Below are 18389 nucleotides of genomic sequence, written 5' to 3'. Positions count from 1 at the left end.
TCTTATGAATATTTATATAAAGGTTTTATGGCACGGGAAAAACTTCAATAGGCTGGATTCAGAGTGTCTGCTGTGAGTACTCCTTGGGCACATAATTAGGGCGCTTTGTCCTAGGGCCATTTAGACACTTCTGCCATTGTGCCAGGGAGGAAGCCTGACTTACATATCATGCCTAGCAATGCAGAGTTATGAATAGGGAACAGCCTGGAAGTTTACCTATAGCCTTAGAAGAACCTCTCTCTCTGCCTGTTTTCTTATAAATGCTTCAATTTAAGGGTGTAGGCCCAAACAGACAAAATGAACAGAGTGCTAAAACTCACTTTTTGAGTGAGCAAGGAAGGTTTAAAATTCTAGGCACTGGAGACTATCTTGTGGAAAATAAAACTGCTGAGAGGAAAAGAACATGCAGCTGTCTCTAAAAGAACAAGTCTGAGCCCTAATAATAGATATACTGTATACATATATATGTATATATAATACATAGAACTATAAATATGTATTTGATATATAAATACGTATATATGTGGCTATGTCACAAAGGCTAGCAAAGAAAAGCAAATTGAATTCCTAAGTGGGAGCTGGATGAAATAATCAGCACAATGTAACAAACCAGTATGACATCAATGGCCACATTTAAAATGGGTAAATGGCCCAGTAGGACAAAGCTTAGAGTAACACTAAATCTGAAAATCTGAAAAGTACCTCTTGAACACAAATAAGTCAAAGCCTTTCTTCTAATATGCACATCAGACAGGTTGCCCAATGGACAGCAAATGAGTCATTAAAGAGTGATGATGGCACCATAATTCAAATTAACACTCAAGGAACAGCATGGGGGGCAAAATAGTACAATGACACCTACCTTTAGTAATTAAATGCACGAGCTTTATAAAGAGTGCCCCAAAATAAAAATATTTCCAGTTTAAATAGCAATGTGACATTTCTTCAAAATGTCTACTAATTTTCCAGAAAGGGAAACAGTTGTAAGATCCAAGAGGATATGGCAAAATGTTGTGATGCACTGAAGTTTCATTTAATCAGATTGGGTAAGACTATTGTTTCAAAAATTCAAAGAGCTGTAAGAGGCAAAGAAAATGTGTCACAATGCCAAATGATAATTAGCTTTGACAGAAGTAGCAGCAAAAAGTAATTGAAAAAAGCACTGAATAAAACCCTTGCTTTTACTTTGTTTGGTTTCTAATTAACTTTATCAGTTGATAGCATAGACCAGGGCATTCCTGGACAGCTAAATCAAGTTCTTCATTCAATGTATAGCTGGAATCCAAGCATAAATTTGGAAATGCTTGAGAAATGGTGAAGAAAAAATATCATTGCCCGTTAAAACAAATAATCAGTGTGGCTTCATCTGGAAAACTGCGTTCTGTACTGAACTTGCCTTCCTGCAAACAACTAAGCACAATAACATGGGTAAGAGGGAGCACTGATGAAAGCGGCCATAGAAAAGTTCTAGACAAGGAGATGGAAAAAGTTAAGAATGCTTGTTTCAGAAAGAAAACAAATATAAAGAATAATGAATGTTGCTAAGATGATGACTGGGAACTTTTTTTCCCATCTCTTTGAAGAGCAAGAACACCTAGGGGCATTAATGAGGAGGCTGAAAGTAAGAAAAGCAGTGAAGGGATTCACTTTATTCACATCTCTCTAGGTGATTATCACTGCAAGAAACTGCTCAGGATAATAGCTAAATGAAAACTGAAATAACTGTAAGGATATCAGGAATACTTGGTCTTATCACAATACATTTTGAAAGGTACCTAACATAGATGAGAAATATGAGAAAAGATTGGGGAGTATTTAACTTCTACCTGTATGATTTCATGCCCATTCTTCTGAAACATCTGCACTGGCCTCTGTAACACAATACTGAATTCAGGGATGACCCAGCACGGCCATTCCTACTACTTGCATACCACACATGAATGATCCATGGTGTTTGAAACAGTGGCAGCATTTTGCCTAGATAAAATACAAGTACTACTTAAAATAAATATGACTTACTGTTCTGTGATAGACAATTTACTTTTATATCCAGGTAAACAATGCAGTTAACTTTGAGAAGATTGCTGGCGAAAGTGATATGACTGACTCTTCCCTTGCTTCAATTCACAGGAGTATATCCCCAGATGCTCTTTAGCAATGTGGCCCTTAGATCTCTGAAATTCCATCAGGGAAGCAGAACGTGACTGTGAAGTGATATACCTAATAAAAGGAAAAATCTCAGATCCATCAGCTGTAGCTACCTTATAGAACTGGGATCACATGATGCTTACTTTTGTGTTGCAATCTTTGTCCAAAGAGCAAATGCTGGTTTTAGGCAATACTGTCTTTCACTACCCTAGTAAGAGAATAGGGTAGAGCAGATTTTGGCCTAACCAACACTGCAGAGTACACTGTTTAGGTTGTAGACAAGAGCATTTTCAAATGCTCCAATTCTGTGATTCCGCACTGTACAGTTCAATCCAATTCCTCTACAGAGTTTTATTTAAGTGACTATTATTGTTAATATTGCTTTTTCCCCTGAACAGTTTCCAGAAATTCTGCTTTATCCAATTGTGTTCGACATGGAGAACCAAGAGAATAGCTTGATCTGGCCATTGATCCCTATTTCCTCTGTAAAAACATCTGAGATACTCCCTAACAGTATACCTCTGCCTATGCTCTTATCTTTTGTTGCAACTTTTAAGGAAATCCTTGCTGCTATTGTCTGCTCCCATGGAGAAAGAAAACTTAAATTTCCAGTAAAAATGCCAGCCATTACAATACTTAAGTGTTTTTCCTCTGCCTGGATGAGATTATGCTGTTGCTTACACCGTGATTGCCTATCAATGGTCTTCTCTCTTACACCTTGAGCAGCTACCATGTTTCCCATTACAGTTTTAATGTCCAAACATCTTCACTAGTAGACACACACAGGGCACAGTAGTTCTTATGAAAATAATTCTGTGAATTTACAGGTTTTAAATTGGATTGGGGTAAGTACCCGGTGTCCTTGCTGTCTTAATTCAGAGCTCTGCATTGAAAGACCTGCCTCTTCCTACTGTAAAGCTGTTGGGTAATGCCATTTTCAAGAAAGGCCAAGGAATGTAGTTACAATGCTCTCTAAATGCAGCTTCATGCAACAATAAGGGAAATTTGTTTAGCTAACCTTGGTAATGTGGAAAATGTTCAAGTAGCACTTGATAGGTACTGCAAAAGAAAAAAAAAAAAACCAAACAAAAAAACACCAACTTGCATGAATAATAGACACTGAACTCTTTATCTTCTTACATTATTGTATTTACTGTTTTTAAACAGTCATCCTTCTCATCATCAAAAGCAAGCCATCCCTCATACAAATCTGTCATTAATCTCTGGAAATATTCTGCAGCAGATTAATTAAGACATGAAGCAGAAGGACCTTTCACTAGCTGAAATAGATGAAGCTGAGACAAGTATTAGTCCATCTTTCAAATTAAATCTTTGCTGAATAGCCAAATTAATATAGGTTGCCTAATGATACTTCTCCTAATATTTGTACTGTAATTTCATTTAAATGCAGGGAAAAAAACCCAAATGTTACATGATTTCGTTTAGTAAAGACAAAAGAGAAATATAGTTTCAATCATTTTATTCTTACCAGGGCTGTAAGCTGTACCACACAAAACCATTTTGTCTGAGGTGGACTAGACTTGAATTCTTTTTATATCTTCTGGTGGCTGATACAACTCTGAATTCCCACATTTGCTCAAACCACTCTGTCTTGCCCATTAGGTGTGCAGACCAGTCCTGCCCAGGCAGGACTCCCACCACAGCCAGGAAGTCAGTGAGGAGAAGCACTGCTGAATTCCCATTGCTAAAGAAGCACAGTAAGAATTAACTCAGCTGCCCGTGGCTGAAGGCAGGTGATGAGCCCGCAGAGCTGTGGCATTTTCATGCTTCTACATGCCCACGCAGAGATTCTAAATTACTTCAGGACTTTCTTTCCCTTTGTTTCAGGGATGTATCCATTCTTCAGCTAACTGTTAAATTTTTATGCCCCTTTACAGATGAATGATGTATTTTGATTGTAGCAGGTGACCAGCATTCAGTTCTTTCAACGAGAAACCCTTACAAAACAAAGTCCAGCTCTGATTAAGTTGACTATCTGAATTCAAAGCATGTCTTGACTGCTTTCCATGAAAACAACTGATCCTTTTCATGGGCTAAGGCCATTGTAACTTCCTCTACACATTGAACAGATTACCATGGACACAAATTCAGACTCCTTCCATTCACACAAGGTCCTTGAAAATTTACATAAGTCTCAGAGAAACATGCAGCCAAGCTTTCGGTGACATGAATATTGTTATGAGAGTTTCAAACAATACATACTTTTTTCCTCCTAAAATACAGTTTACAGTAAAAAACCTGCAAATTAGTTAAACAGCAAGGAAAACAATATTTTGGGTAACTGTTTAAAATGATCTTTTAAAATAAACAATCACTATCCAACTACCTTAGACTAGCTGCAAAATTTAAACAGTTTGGAATATCCTATGTACAATAAAAATGCTACTCTGTTATGTCATAATAGTGAACTTTCTATGTCAAAAAATTACTCTGCAAGTCACAGCAGTACATCTGTCAGACATAAACCAAAATGAAGATGTAATACCTTCATTTGACCTATAAGGTGTCCTCAATGCAGTCTGGCTTGGCTGACCTTGCCATAACTAGACTTACATTCTGTTCTTCTCAGACCCTTTTTTTTTTTGTTTGTTTGTTTTTTTTGTTTAAAAACACACCACTGAAATCAGTTTTGGTTTATAAGACATCACTGCAATTTTGCACTAAAGAACTCTGAAAGAGGAGAGGCCAGGAAAAGGTCTCACAGATACTGGATTTACTGTAACTATGTTAATATATCATTATTAGGAATTAATTTTTCAAAAAAGATGGGAGATTCAAGACTCCCAAATTAAAATGCTCCTACTATAGGATATTGTGCACTTAAATGACATTAATCCTTTCAAAATGTTTCCCTGTAAAGCAGCAATACACCTGCAAGTTTCACATACCTCTCGAGGAGAAAATCAGATCTTTATGAGCAATCTGGCTTGGTCCTGTTGGGCTAACCTTCTGGTCAAGTGTACGTTACAGCATGAAGGTCAGTGTCTACCTGAACAATCTCTTCCTCCAAAGGCACTGAGGAATGCACAGCATGTCCAATTGTCATCTAATCTTCAATCTTCCACACCTCTGAATCCATCTAGGGCTAATTGACATCATGTCTTCCCTCCCCAAAACCCTCTCTCTACTGGTTTCCCAACCTTTTTCATCAGCTTCTGCTCCTTTCCTATGACTCTGCTAAGCAAAAGTGGATGAATTTTCAATAATGAATTATGTATTTTGGGATTTTTCCTAACAGAATCAAACTGAGGTTTTAAACGGAACAATATTTTCATAGTAATGATCTTTCCATCTAACAGTACTTATGGGGTTTAATGAAAGGAAATGCTTTTCTTTATCTGTAGCCTATTTTTTTAGAGCCCATAAAGATAATTACAAACAGAAGAGATCTCTCTTTTGTATTTAAGGATTGAAATTTTACAGAGTTCAGAGTTAATTGTTAGTTTCTTTGACAAGTCCTGAATATTTTAAGTAAGACTACCATGTAACAGTTTAATTGTAACGCTCCTTCTTGCCTCCCTTACACACCCAAGCCTCTCTACAAGAAATTGTAGCTCCATTAAAGAAACAAGAAGTATTATCGCAGATTTTGATGAGATCAAGTTCAGGTTTGATATGAGAGTACAAAAAATTCATTATCTAAAATGTCTTAAATACTTTGAACACAATTTCCGCAAATGAACTGAAAGAATTTTTTCTCTTACCATATTCTCCTTTAAAGCAAAGCACCTCTTATGCTCTAAATTATCTGCTTATCCTGATACAGGGTATAAGAATGATTTCCAAACAATAAAATACACTTCTTAGTAAAGAAAAATAGGGAATTTATTAAGAGTCATTGGTGTTCTACCATTTATTCTGTGTGTGAGAGAATTCTAGAATTCTTAACCTGACATCAATAATCATGCATGCCCCTAACGTCTGTCTGGGGCTTCAGTGGTAATCTTGAAGTTGTAACTTAAGTTCTACTCTGAAAATGAATCTGGAAAGAAATCGAGTATCTTGATACTGAAAAACATGACTTTTCTTCAGTTCATAAATACCATATCACTAGTAACAAACACATGTCATATATCCACATAGTTTTCTGCAATTCAGCATTCAGCACTTCACACAATATTCACTGGTATTATGTATCATTAACTTGCAACTTCAGTTTTACCATCAGCTCCAAGGGAATTACATCAGACTAAGTCTTTCCATAAAAAGAAAAGAGCTTTTCTGTGAAAAAGCATTATATAAGTTATATATGATTTCATTTATAGGAAATGCAAATCTTCCAAGCAAATGTTGATTAGTTGAAGTTATATATAATTTGTAATGAAGAGTACTGTCCCTTTCCAAAGCACAGGCTCCTGCATAAGTATACTAAAGCAAAACAAGAAAAGAAAATGAGAAATTAAACTTCCCCCACCCACCATCCAATCTAAGAGACTGTTATATGAAAGAAGCAGGAAGTAAACACTCTCTTTAGAAAAGTAAGGAATATCTCTTGGAGGGGTGCTGGCTTCATACAACTTGTGCAACTGGTGCCTTTTTAAAGTTCTCAGGAGGCACAAATTATAGGTAACTGAATTCAACAAGAAATAGGCAACTGTATCAAAGTCTGCCTAGAAAAGAAGTTCTAATCTTCATCCCAAAGGAGCATCTTTGGTCCTTGAATGGTTAGAATATATGGATGAGCATTAACTCTCCCTTTTCTTGTACTCTGAGGCACAACAGGGGAAAGGGCCCATCACAGCATCAATCAAACACGTCTTACAGCTGAGATTAGAAAGAAAAAAATAATATATGTAAATGTATCTTGGCTTTCTTAGGCGATTGTAGCATTATGAAAGGATTGTGTCTTTTTATAAATACCTGAACCAATTCACTTTTGAGGCCAACATGCAGAAGACCAGAGAGTGTGTATCTGCCCATTTTTATTTCTTTATTGGTAAGATTTACTTCTGGGCTGAAGATCAAAACAAAGCCATCATGCCTTTCCAAAAGGGGACACAAGTGTTTCATCTCTCTTTCCAGAAAAAATGGAATCAGAACTATAGCATGTATGTGAAGCTTAAAGTACAAAAAAACCCCAGAGTTTCTGTAAAAAAAACCATCCAGAACGCTTCTGAAAGTTCTTTGTCAAATCAGAATGGGACCCAAAGTTCACTCTGCTGTCTTCTAGTTTCCTTCCTTCCTTCCTTCCTTCCTTCCTTCCTTCCTTCCTTCCTTCCTTCCTTCCTTCCTTCCTTCCTTCCTTCCTTCCTTCCTTCCTTCCTTCCTTCCTTCCTTCCTTCCTTCCTTCCTTCCTTCCTTCCTTCCTTCCTTCCTTCCTTCCTTCCTTCCTTCCTTCCTTCCTTCCTTCCTTCCTTCCTTCCTTCCTTCCTTCCTTCCTTCCTTCCTTCCTTCCTTCCTTCCTTCCTTCCTTCCTTCCTTCCTTCCTTCCTTCCTTCCTTCCTTCCTTCCTTCCTTCCTTCCTTCCTTCCTTCCTTCCTTCCTTCCTTCCTTCCTTCCTTCCTTCCTTCCTTCCTTCCTTCCTTCCTTCCTTCCTTCCTTCCTTCCTTCCTTCCTTCCTTCCTTCCTTCCTTCCTTCCTTCCTTCCTTCCTTCCTTCCTTCCTTCCTTCCTTCCTTCCTTCCTTCCTTCCTTCCTTCCTTCCTTCCTTCCTTCCTTCCTTCCTTCCTTCCTTCCTTCCTTCCTTCCTTCCTTCCTTCCTTCCTTCCTTCCTTCCTTCCTTCCTTCCTTCCTTCCTTCCTTCCTTCCTTCCTTCCTTCCTTCCTTCCTTCCTTCCTTCCTTCCTTCCTTCCTTCCTTCCTTCCTTCCTTCCTTCCTTCCTTCCTTCCTTCCTTCCTTCCTTCCTTCCTTCCTTCCCTAATATTTCCTGTGAATTATGCTTTATTTTGCAGCTTGAAAGTTTAAGCTGTCCATTTAACCTTCCTGCCAACTTTTATTTCATATGCACTTATTTTCCAGAATTCTAATGTTTTAATTGCTCTTTATAAGCTGTTCCCATATACTTACTACACAAAGGCCAGCGTGGTGCAGGGGCCCATACCTTCAGGTGCTGCTAGGGCAGGCTCCTGTGTCACTGATGAACCAATGCTGGCGCTGGCTGAGCGATGGCTCAGCTGTCAAAGCATTCAGATGCCCTTCCTGGGGCCATCTTGGGAGCTGACCAAGAGCTTCCTTAATGGCCACATTGATTTCTCTGGTTCACTCTTGGCGGCCCTCTCTGTCCCAGAGTGGCAGACACCTATTTATGTGCATACTGGGTGTCAGGTGAGCCAAAAGCCTGATTGTGGTAGGAATAAGCTTCTCAGCTCCTATAAAAATGACAGCTGAGGGCAGGCGGTTGCCATCAAATTAACTCCCCAGGGAAAGCAAGCTGTCAGCAGTTAACTGAATGATGGATGAATTGTTCTCTGAGGTCACATATAACCTACAGATCATTTCTCAAACATTTCCTTTTTCTTGTATCAAATCCAAGCTTTGCTTTTCACCCATACATTTGTGCCTTAGCCCACATCTCAGATTAGATTTACGTCATTATCTCCCTAGTCTCCAGGGTCTCATTTAGATTTTGTAATTTACCTTGGTCTTTATGGTTGCCTTTTCTCAGCATACTCCTCTTATACTGGTGATGAATATAGGCTGTGTCCTGTCATCATCAAAAAAGCAAAGTCCCTCATATCTAACCCACTTTTTTATTAATTGTCACACACTTATTTTCTCAAGTCTTGTCATTATTAATTTTGTCATAATTAGATTAAGGGTGAAGGAATATCTTATCTATGCTGAATGCAACTGCAAAACAACACTTTAACATGACTAGGGATTTTTTTTAGTAAATAGAGGAAATCCTATCAGCATTAATTCTGTCTATTATATAGATATGCAATAAAAGAGTTTAGGCTATTAATATGGAGAAATAACATTCTGTACTCTGCCTAGCGCATGTTTCCTAGTTTAATGTCAACTAATTGCTAAATCAAGCAGTGATGAAAGGGTTGCATTTTAATTTATCCAGCAGTGCCTGGCTTATTGCCATAACAATGGGCTTACTGCTCTTATACAGGCAATATACTACACATTTACATTAGGATCAAATTTTATTAGTTCACTAAAATGTGCATGGTTTCTTATGAACTCTATATTTGCACTCAAAGGAAAGGTAATGACAGAATATAACTGTAGGAAAAAAGGTTTTTTTGATTTTGTTGGTATCTTAATATCTACTTCTATGTTTATGGTTCTTGAGAGGCTACATTGGTGCATGCTGAATAGGTCATTCTCGTGCAAACACTAACTATGGCACATTTTTGGCCGTGTTTTGGCTATTTTTCTACATCAAAGAAAGCAGATGATCATCTGTAATTGGAATCAATCCTCTTGAAATTTAGCTTGCTATATGGTAATTTGCAGCAGTTACCTTTTTTCTAATTTCTTTCTGAGCATAAAAATCACTTAAATACAGGAGTTGCTCTTGGATACTAGTTCTTACCCTATGTCCTGGTTTTCGCTGGGGTAGAGCTAATTTTTTTCACAGTGGCTGGTATGGGGCTATGTTTTGGATTTGTGCTGAACACAAGGGTGATAATACAGAGGTGTTTTTGTTGTTGCTGGACAGGGCTTGCACAGAGCCAAGGCCTCTTCTGCTATTTGTACTGCCAGGCTTGTAAGGGAGTTGGGGGTGCATGGGAGGTTGGGAGGAGACACAGTCAGAGCAGGTGATCTCAGCTGACCAAAGGCATGTTCCAGACCCTATGACATCATGCTCAATATACCAAGTGGAGGAAAGAAGAAAGAAGGGATTAATGTTTGGAGTGATGGCATTTGTTTTCCCAAGTTACCATTATGTGTGATGGAGCCCTGCTCTCCTGGGGATGACTGAACATTTGCCCGCCCTTAGGAAATGTGGGAAAAATTCCTTGTTTACCCTTGCTTGTGAATGGGGCTTTTGATTTCCTTATTAATTTCTATTTCAACCCATGAGTTTGCTCACTTGTATCTTTCTGATTCTCTCCATGATCCTGCTGATGGGCTGCGTGGGGCTCAGTGCTGGGGTTAAACCAAAACACCCCAATATTGCCCTGCTCTTAGAAAGTTATCTGTTGTACAATATACATCAGAAAATAGTTACACCTAGTTACACCTATTTTTGATGTGTACATTGATGTGTACATCAAAAAATGCTATGGACACACTTTAGAACTGAGCAGAAGAATTTTTTTGATCAAGATTTGCACTAGTATGCCTTTCCTCCTGAGAATTTTTTTCTTTACATAATTTTGTTCCTCCATGGTTAATTACAGCTAGTTTCTCTTTTGATTTTTTTCCCATTTTTTTCCCAACTAGGCTACTCATCATAGCCATCATGGAATTCTGGCATGGAGGAAAACAAATGAATATTTTCTCTTCAGAGCTGCAAGTAGAACACCAATTATATTTTATAGAGTGAATGCAACCCAGTCAAGCACATGTTCTTTCATGACTAGAGCCTTGGGTGGATTCTTAAAATAGTACTCATTACAATTATTGCATCAAAAAGAATTTAGAGCTGTTTTCTCCAATTAAAATAATTGTGAAATTTAGCTGAAACTTATTTCTAACTATTGTTTCCCTGAAAAATACTTACACAACTTACTGCCATGACAGCCTGTCTGTTCCCTGTTGCACGCTAAAACTCTTCCCAACATGGTCCTTACAAGTCCAAGGCTTTTAACTCTCCTTCAAATATTCTCAAAGAGTTACCACCAAAGGTCTGTACATTTTGGTGAAAACCAGTAGTTTCTGTGTAATCTGTAAAACACACCGATGTCCTGTACATAGAGGCAGCAGTGTGCCATCCTTAGGAACAGTGAGTTTTACCTTCAAATCCTGGGTTTGCATAATGTTCAAGGAGGCAACATTAGTTTAGGATGTATTCATTACAAATGGAATGTATTATTCCAACCAAATCACCTTTCAGCCTAAGAACACACATTTCTCTTTGAAAATAATAAAGCTCCTTGGAAGTTTTTAGGTTACAGTGGTCATTACAGCCTGAATAGCACTGTCAACACTCACTCTTTAACAACTATTTCAATAATTTACTTGTAATATTGCCAATAAATCCACAGAACTTGAGCTGCATTGAGACTGTACGTAGTACAAATAGAATTTATATGATAATCTCAGATATGGATGCTTGCCACAGGCAGTGTGTGACAATTACCCAGAATCTGCTTTGCAGTATTCCGTCCTACCCTCAGATAAGAACTGCTCTAGAAGAGTAGGATTTTTTGAAAGGAATCTGGTTCACACCCAGGTGTGGGGCTGCAAAAGAGAAGGAGGGTAATGGGAATGCATATGGTTCCCTATGAGGAGAGAGAAGAGAGGAGGGGCTGAAGGCGACCCTCAAAGGCCAAGGCAGTGTGGAAGTGTGGGTAAGTGGGCAGGGGGTGGTGTCTCTTCCTTCCCCAAACCCATCATTGCTCCTCCTTCTTTTCTCTCTCCCTTCTTCACTCCCTCCTTCCTGTTTCTTCCTTTCCCTTCCCTTTCCTTTTTTTTTTTTCCTTTGCTGTTCTTTTCTTTCACTTACTCTCAATCTCTCTGAGATTTCTATGAACTGGAAAAGACTAAAGATCTGGAAACTACCATTAAGTCTCTTCTCTTTTTAATAGGACCCATCACTTTTCTTACCGTTTTTCCCCTCAGAATTTATCATTTACCAGAAGACAAGCAGAAATCTGGAATGGTCCTTCAATTCTTTTTTTAGTATATGGCATTTTTTTTAAAGAGAGAATACAAAGAAATGTACGTTTTTATCCACTGCACCTGTGCAATTTAAAACTTTTGTCCATGTCAGTACTTGGCCTTATGGTAAAAACTTAGAAGTCAACATTTGTTACTGAAGTACAAGTAACAAATGGATACAGAGCATCACCTCCCTGAGGTCAGAATTGCAGACAGGGATGTGTCAGGACACTGCAGCGTGGTAACTGGCAGCATACACAGAAGCATGCAGGGTGACCCATGAAGAGGCATTATGGAGGTCATAAGAGTGAAAAGCTGTACCCATTCATTCAGCACCAGGGACCACCTAGAAAACGTGGGTTGCAAGACCTTGTGGAACTGAAATGGCAGCTAATGGAAAATAGCTGCCAACAGCCATCACCCCTAGACCTGTGCTCACATGCTACCTTTGTAGCATGAAGAATGATACATGAAGAAAAACGACGCAGGATAAAGAGTATAATTATTTTTATTATCATCAAACATGACACATGGACCCAAGCTTTACTGACCTCTACACATGAGGAAAACCCAACTTTTCAGTATGTTATGACTGTATTACCACTTTTTATCTGGCCACTAAATTACAGCAATTAGTTAAAATAACATCAGTGGCATCCCCATTCAGTATAATTGTTCCTTTTGTGAGATGTTAGAGCTTTGTTTTACACATCAAATGCCTACCTGATATTCCCACATTTCCCCATGCTGACATGAGGTATGAGATCTAGTTGCAGCCCAAAATTTCTGGGTAGCAGCAGGTCATCCAGGGTGAGAACCCCCATTTAGGATTATGATCACAGACAATCCACCACAAGATAAATGCTCAGATCAGCTGTTTTGACTCATATTTTCAGGCGCAAATGTCCATGCAGTTTCCCCTAAGTGAAGTCATTCACCATTAGGAAGGCTGTGCACAGGCTGAAAGGGCTCCCTTTTTCACCCAAAGCAGGACACCTCAGCTGCTCACATGCCCATGTGCACACTGTACTATGTCTGCACTTTGTATGTATGCAGTAGTTTTGTTCCTGAACCAATGTCAGAAAGTATGGGTATACCATCTCAGCTTTGCAGAAAGCAAACAAGCAAAGAAGGTAAAATGACGTGCTCGAGTTGTTACTGCCAGGTTCAGTTCCAAGGTCTCATGATTTTCAGCTTCCTATTGAACCATCAGGATACAGCAGGTCTCCAGGGGAACACTTCTCCTCATCTCAAAGTGTTGCCTGGGGCTGACACAGCATGTGAGGGGCTGCACCAGGGATTCCAGGGAACTGCAAATGGAACTGCCTTCACTCATGCCTTGGGTCCTCAGAGGTTGCAGAGACTCCCTGCACAACCTCCTCATAGTGGGACACTGCCCTGAGACTTTGAGCCAACCTTTTTACTCTTGAAAGAGCTTCAGAAATGTGAACATACTCCTGTTCACACAAAACACCTTTGAGTGAAGTATTACTACCTCTACCTTACAACGTAGAACTGAGACAGATCCCTTCAATACCTCTTTGAAAACTGGTACTCATAGGAACAGCTAGGAAAGATGACAAATTGCTGCTTCACCAACTAAACTCTTTTTTTATATTAAATATATGACTTCTTCTTAGCAGTAGCACCCATTTTCTCTGTCCTCTCAGCTTCTCTTTATGTATGTTATTTTATTTCTAAATTCCTTAGAGCAGGTGTCATATTCCTGTTCTGTGTTCATATGGTACCTTATGCAATGAAACCCTGGTCACTGACAGATGCACGTAAATGTTGTCAATACATAAATAATAAATGGTAGCAATTCCCTGATTATACAGCATCTCCACATGCCAGTTTAACCTGAGATCTCATTTTTGTATAAATATCCAACACATGTAAAAGCCTATTTAAAGGATTCATCTGTGCATGCAATGAAATAAATATATTGCATGCAATGGAATAAATGCATTGTGTATTTTAAATGGCTGTATTTCCAATAACCAGTTATAAATTTCCCAAATGTTTGTAAAATTTCTGAAGTGTACTAGTACTGCATCAATAGGCACAGTGCTAACATTTAATCCCTCAGAGGAAAGTTTATGGACAATTAGAAAGAGAGACCTTTTCCCCCTCAATTTACTTGGATGTAAATTTATTTTATTATGATATAAAACCATTACAATAATATCTGCTCTTTCAAGAAGCAACTTGTAGTATTTTTCACTTAATCAAACAGCCACTAGGGAGAATTTATTATGCAATTAATCAAAGTAAGTAAAATGTTTCTGAAGATGCCTTGAACAGGTGTTTATTATATGCAGGTGACAGCAGTACAGCAGCTTAAAAAGACCCCATACATCCTTAAAAGCAGAGTCCTTTTAGAATTCATTTTCATTTTCTTAAAATGTTCTTATTTTCTGTCTTCTACACACTAATAACTGAGTTATTTGAGGAAGAGTAAAAAGTTTACAAGCAAATACCAGACTGCTTTATACCTAAGAACCTGCTTAATTTTAATGATCTCATTAAAAATTGAGCAAGTTAGGATAGCAGTTTGGTGGACGGCATTGTTAAACCCACAACAAGCATTAGTCAAGCACAGAAGATAGTTTCACATGTTTTGCTCTCAGAAAACACCACAGCAAAAATGAAGCTTCTAGACTGGAGCTAGTTAGTTTCTCTGCAAAGTATTCCTACTGTTGAACAGAAAACAACAGGCTTTCAGATATATTTAACTTCTTTCTTTTTTTAAATCCCATTTAAGTACCTGTGACAGAACAAGTCAGATTTTCATTAAATTCACTTCTAGAGCTGTGTCAGAATGTAGCCTTGTAATTGCATAGGAATTTAAAAAAAAATGAACAAGACATGAAAGTAAAAATTCTTCAATTAAGTTTTATCTTCACACTGTAAGCACATGCAACTGCAGACCTCCTAGGACTTTCACAGTAATTTATGCAACACAGAAATACTGAAATGACTTCAAACTGAGTTTTGGAAGGAGCAACAGCAGATCTTCCTCTGGTTCTCTGCCATGCCACTGTATTCCACAGTTTTTTTACTGTTCTGTCACTGTATCTCTCCAGTTTAAGTCATGCATTTATTCCCTGCTCTAGAGTGATCAAAGCTTTGCCATGTAAGACAGGACATTATAATTGCCAATTTCAAAGGGTTTTAGGAAGTTGCTTCATAGATTTAAAATCATTAGCAACAGACTTAGTGCTCATCTAGTGAGATATCTTCTAAGTCTAGCACAAGCATTAATTAATTATAGGTTTGACTAAGCCTTTAAGGTTTTGACTGTACTGGGAGCAGCATAACATGCTTCACCTCAGCTGAAAGCCTTGGAGATGCAGAGCTTTAGGGAAGCTCAGTGACTCACCAGGGAAATGCATCTGTTGTCTCTATGCCATCTAAAGCATCTGATTTGCTACAAAAAGAAGCACATGCTGTATTTTCTTCCAGGGCACTGCACAGTTGCTCATTCAGCTGCCATACCTGCCTGTGGCAGAAAACCTCCTGTAATTCCAACAGGAGCGGTGCAAATGCATATGCTTCTTACACAGACTAATGATACAGCTACACACTTTTCTGGGAGACTTACAATGCACTTTTGTGTCTAACTGCAGAGACTTCCTGGGTGCAGGGTAAGCAGGTGACTATTCAGAGATACCCAGAAGACCTAGATAAGTCTGAGCACCAGACCAGGAGATAACAGCAGCATTCTTCATCAGGTTTCAAAACTACAAGAGACAATAGAAATCCTGCTGGTTTTACATTGCAAAGCAGCTAGATAAAAGACAGGGTCTGGAATTCCATGTATCACTCCTTTTATGACAGACATAACCCAGCATGGGCCAACTGCTGACCCAAGACTTTAAACTAACCTACAGAATGTATTTTCTCACCCACTGCCCATAATACTTCCAGCAGTACAGGCTGCCAAATGCACATTTGTGTCCATTCCAGTAGAGAGATCCCTACTGCAGCCACAGAGTGACAGTGGTGTAGGGGTGTAGAGGGGGGAGATGGTAGGGAGCCACAGTAGAAGGAGGAGACCAGGGATTTGCTGCTCGGGATTTGCTGTTCACACACAGTGGCAGCTGCTGCTCTGGAGCAGGGTAGCAGTGAAGAAGAGAGGGCAAAAATCTAGTCAAGCACCTGGAAATGCTACAGTGAACCACCTTATCCCACCCATTGGACTGAATAGTTAGGTTTTCAAACTTTTCTACAATTCCCATCTTCAGCCTGGTACAGATCAGCAGTGTTGCCCATCCCCAGCTGCTGTGCTCTGTCATACTGTGGATCATATTGCCCTCCACAGATGTGGTTCAAATCCCAGTATGTGGGAAATGTTTAGGACTGCCATCTCCTGTTTCTTTGGCAAATCTTATATTATTAGATGATGATGGAAAGTGTCCAGTATCAGCATCATATAGCTGGTTTAGGGGTAGTAAGATCAACCATTGTGAATTCCACATATCCAGCCATCTAAACAAGATGTGTCAGCATAATTATTTTCAATATGTGGTCCTGAGAGGCATGCCCCAGTTAGTTATTTTTTCACATTTTACTATCTACACTGATCTTTATTTTACCAGCCAAGCTTGCATGTCCCAGTAAAGGGCATGCTGGCTGTTGTGAGTCCCAGTCTATGCACACCCAGGATTTTGAGTTCCACTGCAAGATGAGGAAACCTCTTTGATTTAATCATACTCAGAATAGGTTGAAATTCCTGTTGATTTCAAGTGAACAGCAGATTTCAGGGTTACATGTGTTTCGAAAAGCTCTTGCACATCCAAGGAATTATTTAACTAATGAAGCAAACCATGAAAACCTGAATTTCAGTTTTGTTCAAATGCACTCTTTATAATTGTGATAGAATATGCAGATTATATTAGAAAAAACTGATTAACTCATATTACCTTATTCACCAAAACCAGGACTTGATTTTTTGGTTGCTCCATATACATTTTCCTGTATTTCACTTGACTGCATGTAACCGGAAACTATTTCTTTTTCATCACTGTCTTATTAGCTTCAGCAGATTTAGCTGAACCTGTCTTCATCCATTCAGCAGGGCAATAAGGCTATTTTTAAGCTGCTCTAAAGTGCACTTGCAATATGTTTTGCTATGATGAATCTCTTTTTATACAGTAAATATATAGTTGCAAAAGCTAGTCAGGTCGTATAAGATTCACACATATTCCTAACAACAGGGCATATCTGTTCCTGTTGTCATTTTTTACAGAATCACAGAATCCCTAAGGTTGGAAAAGACCTCTAAGCTGATGGAGTCCAACCATGAAGTCCATCACTTTATCATATCCCCTAGTGCCTCCTCCACATGGTTTTTTTTCAACACTTCCAGGAACAGTGACTCCACCGACTACCCTGGACAGCCTGTTTCAATGCCTGACTATCCTTTCAGTGAAGACATTTTTTTCTAATATCTAATCTAAACACCGGTTTTCATGAGGACAGACACTGCTCAGATAAATCATTAGAAGATTTTGTTCACAGTCTTATCATTCACACAAAAAGTTTGGAACTTCCCATACAGACACAGATGAGTACTGCCACATGGAAATGTACTTTGTCTGCTGATTCATGCATTACAAATCCCACTGTAGACAGCAAAAACCAGAAAATACTGAAAAAAGACTCGGATTAAAGGATATCTTTGTATAATCCTTAGGAATTTTCCTGGAGGTATTTTTCACTAATGGATTAAAAGAATAATTTCTAGTCTAAGTATTCCTGAATGAATTCTACCGAATATAATACTGTCTTGACACTGGTCAGATACATACATAACTTCTAAACAAAGAAACCTTTTCTGTCTCTCATCAAGACATATCCAAAAATAAACCTCTGAAGCTGATTAGGCAACAGTGCAGAAAATAAAACTCATGGAGAAACAAAATAAAGAATTTACATTTTTTTACCCAATGTTTGGTTAGTTCTAATACATATTGATTTATGTATTTTTACCATACAGAGAAAGCAGTAAGCAAAACAGAAATCCCTTTTTCTTCATCCCAAATAAAGGAGGAGGAACAAACAGGGAAAAAGAATTGCATCAGCTATGTAAGAATTACTCTTTAAAAGGGGTGTAGAAGCCAGTCAAGGAGAACCCTGACAAAGTTGCTGCAGTAATTTTAGATGAGTAAACTACCATGTAACTGCCTGTTTCTTTGGTAAAATGTACATGTAGTGAGAAATGGGGCTGACAGAGAGGCCAAACCATTATACAAGAATATGAGAGGTGGACGTGGAGAGGATTAATGAATAATGGGCAGATGAGCCTGAGAATACTCTCAGAATTCAGCCAATGCATAATTTGACACTGAAATAAAATGAATTGAAATCTCCTATGGTTGTATCAGGTGTGAAAGTGAGAACACTGCCAGTTCTCTAAGATTTTCAATTGGCTAGTATTTTTACTCTAGCCCCTGACATCATACAACCACATGATCAATTTCAAATACTTTCCTTTAA

At 38.5% G+C, this 18389-nt stretch overlaps 1 protein-coding gene and 1 long non-coding RNA gene across 5 annotated transcripts in view; both read right to left on the bottom strand.

The window, feature by feature from the left end:
* Positions 1-18389, bottom strand: part of PTPRZ1 (protein tyrosine phosphatase receptor type Z1) — a 136599-nt gene that overhangs the window by 105725 nt on the left and 12485 nt on the right. The gene's annotated exons all lie outside the window — the stretch shown is intronic.
* On the bottom strand, positions 3673-9834 carry LOC128807468 (uncharacterized). The gene is made up of 3 exons (XR_008437167.1): positions 9655-9834; positions 8745-8811; positions 3673-3853 (listed from the first exon to the last, which is right to left on the bottom strand). It is a non-coding gene; the product is annotated as an uncharacterized LOC128807468 (long non-coding RNA).

This window comes from Vidua macroura, chromosome 5 (assembly GCF_024509145.1).
Source record: "Vidua macroura isolate BioBank_ID:100142 chromosome 5, ASM2450914v1, whole genome shotgun sequence".
In the NCBI taxonomy this organism is placed as follows: Eukaryota; Metazoa; Chordata; class Aves; order Passeriformes; family Viduidae; genus Vidua; species Vidua macroura.
This window is presented reverse-complemented; position numbering and strand designations above follow the sequence as displayed.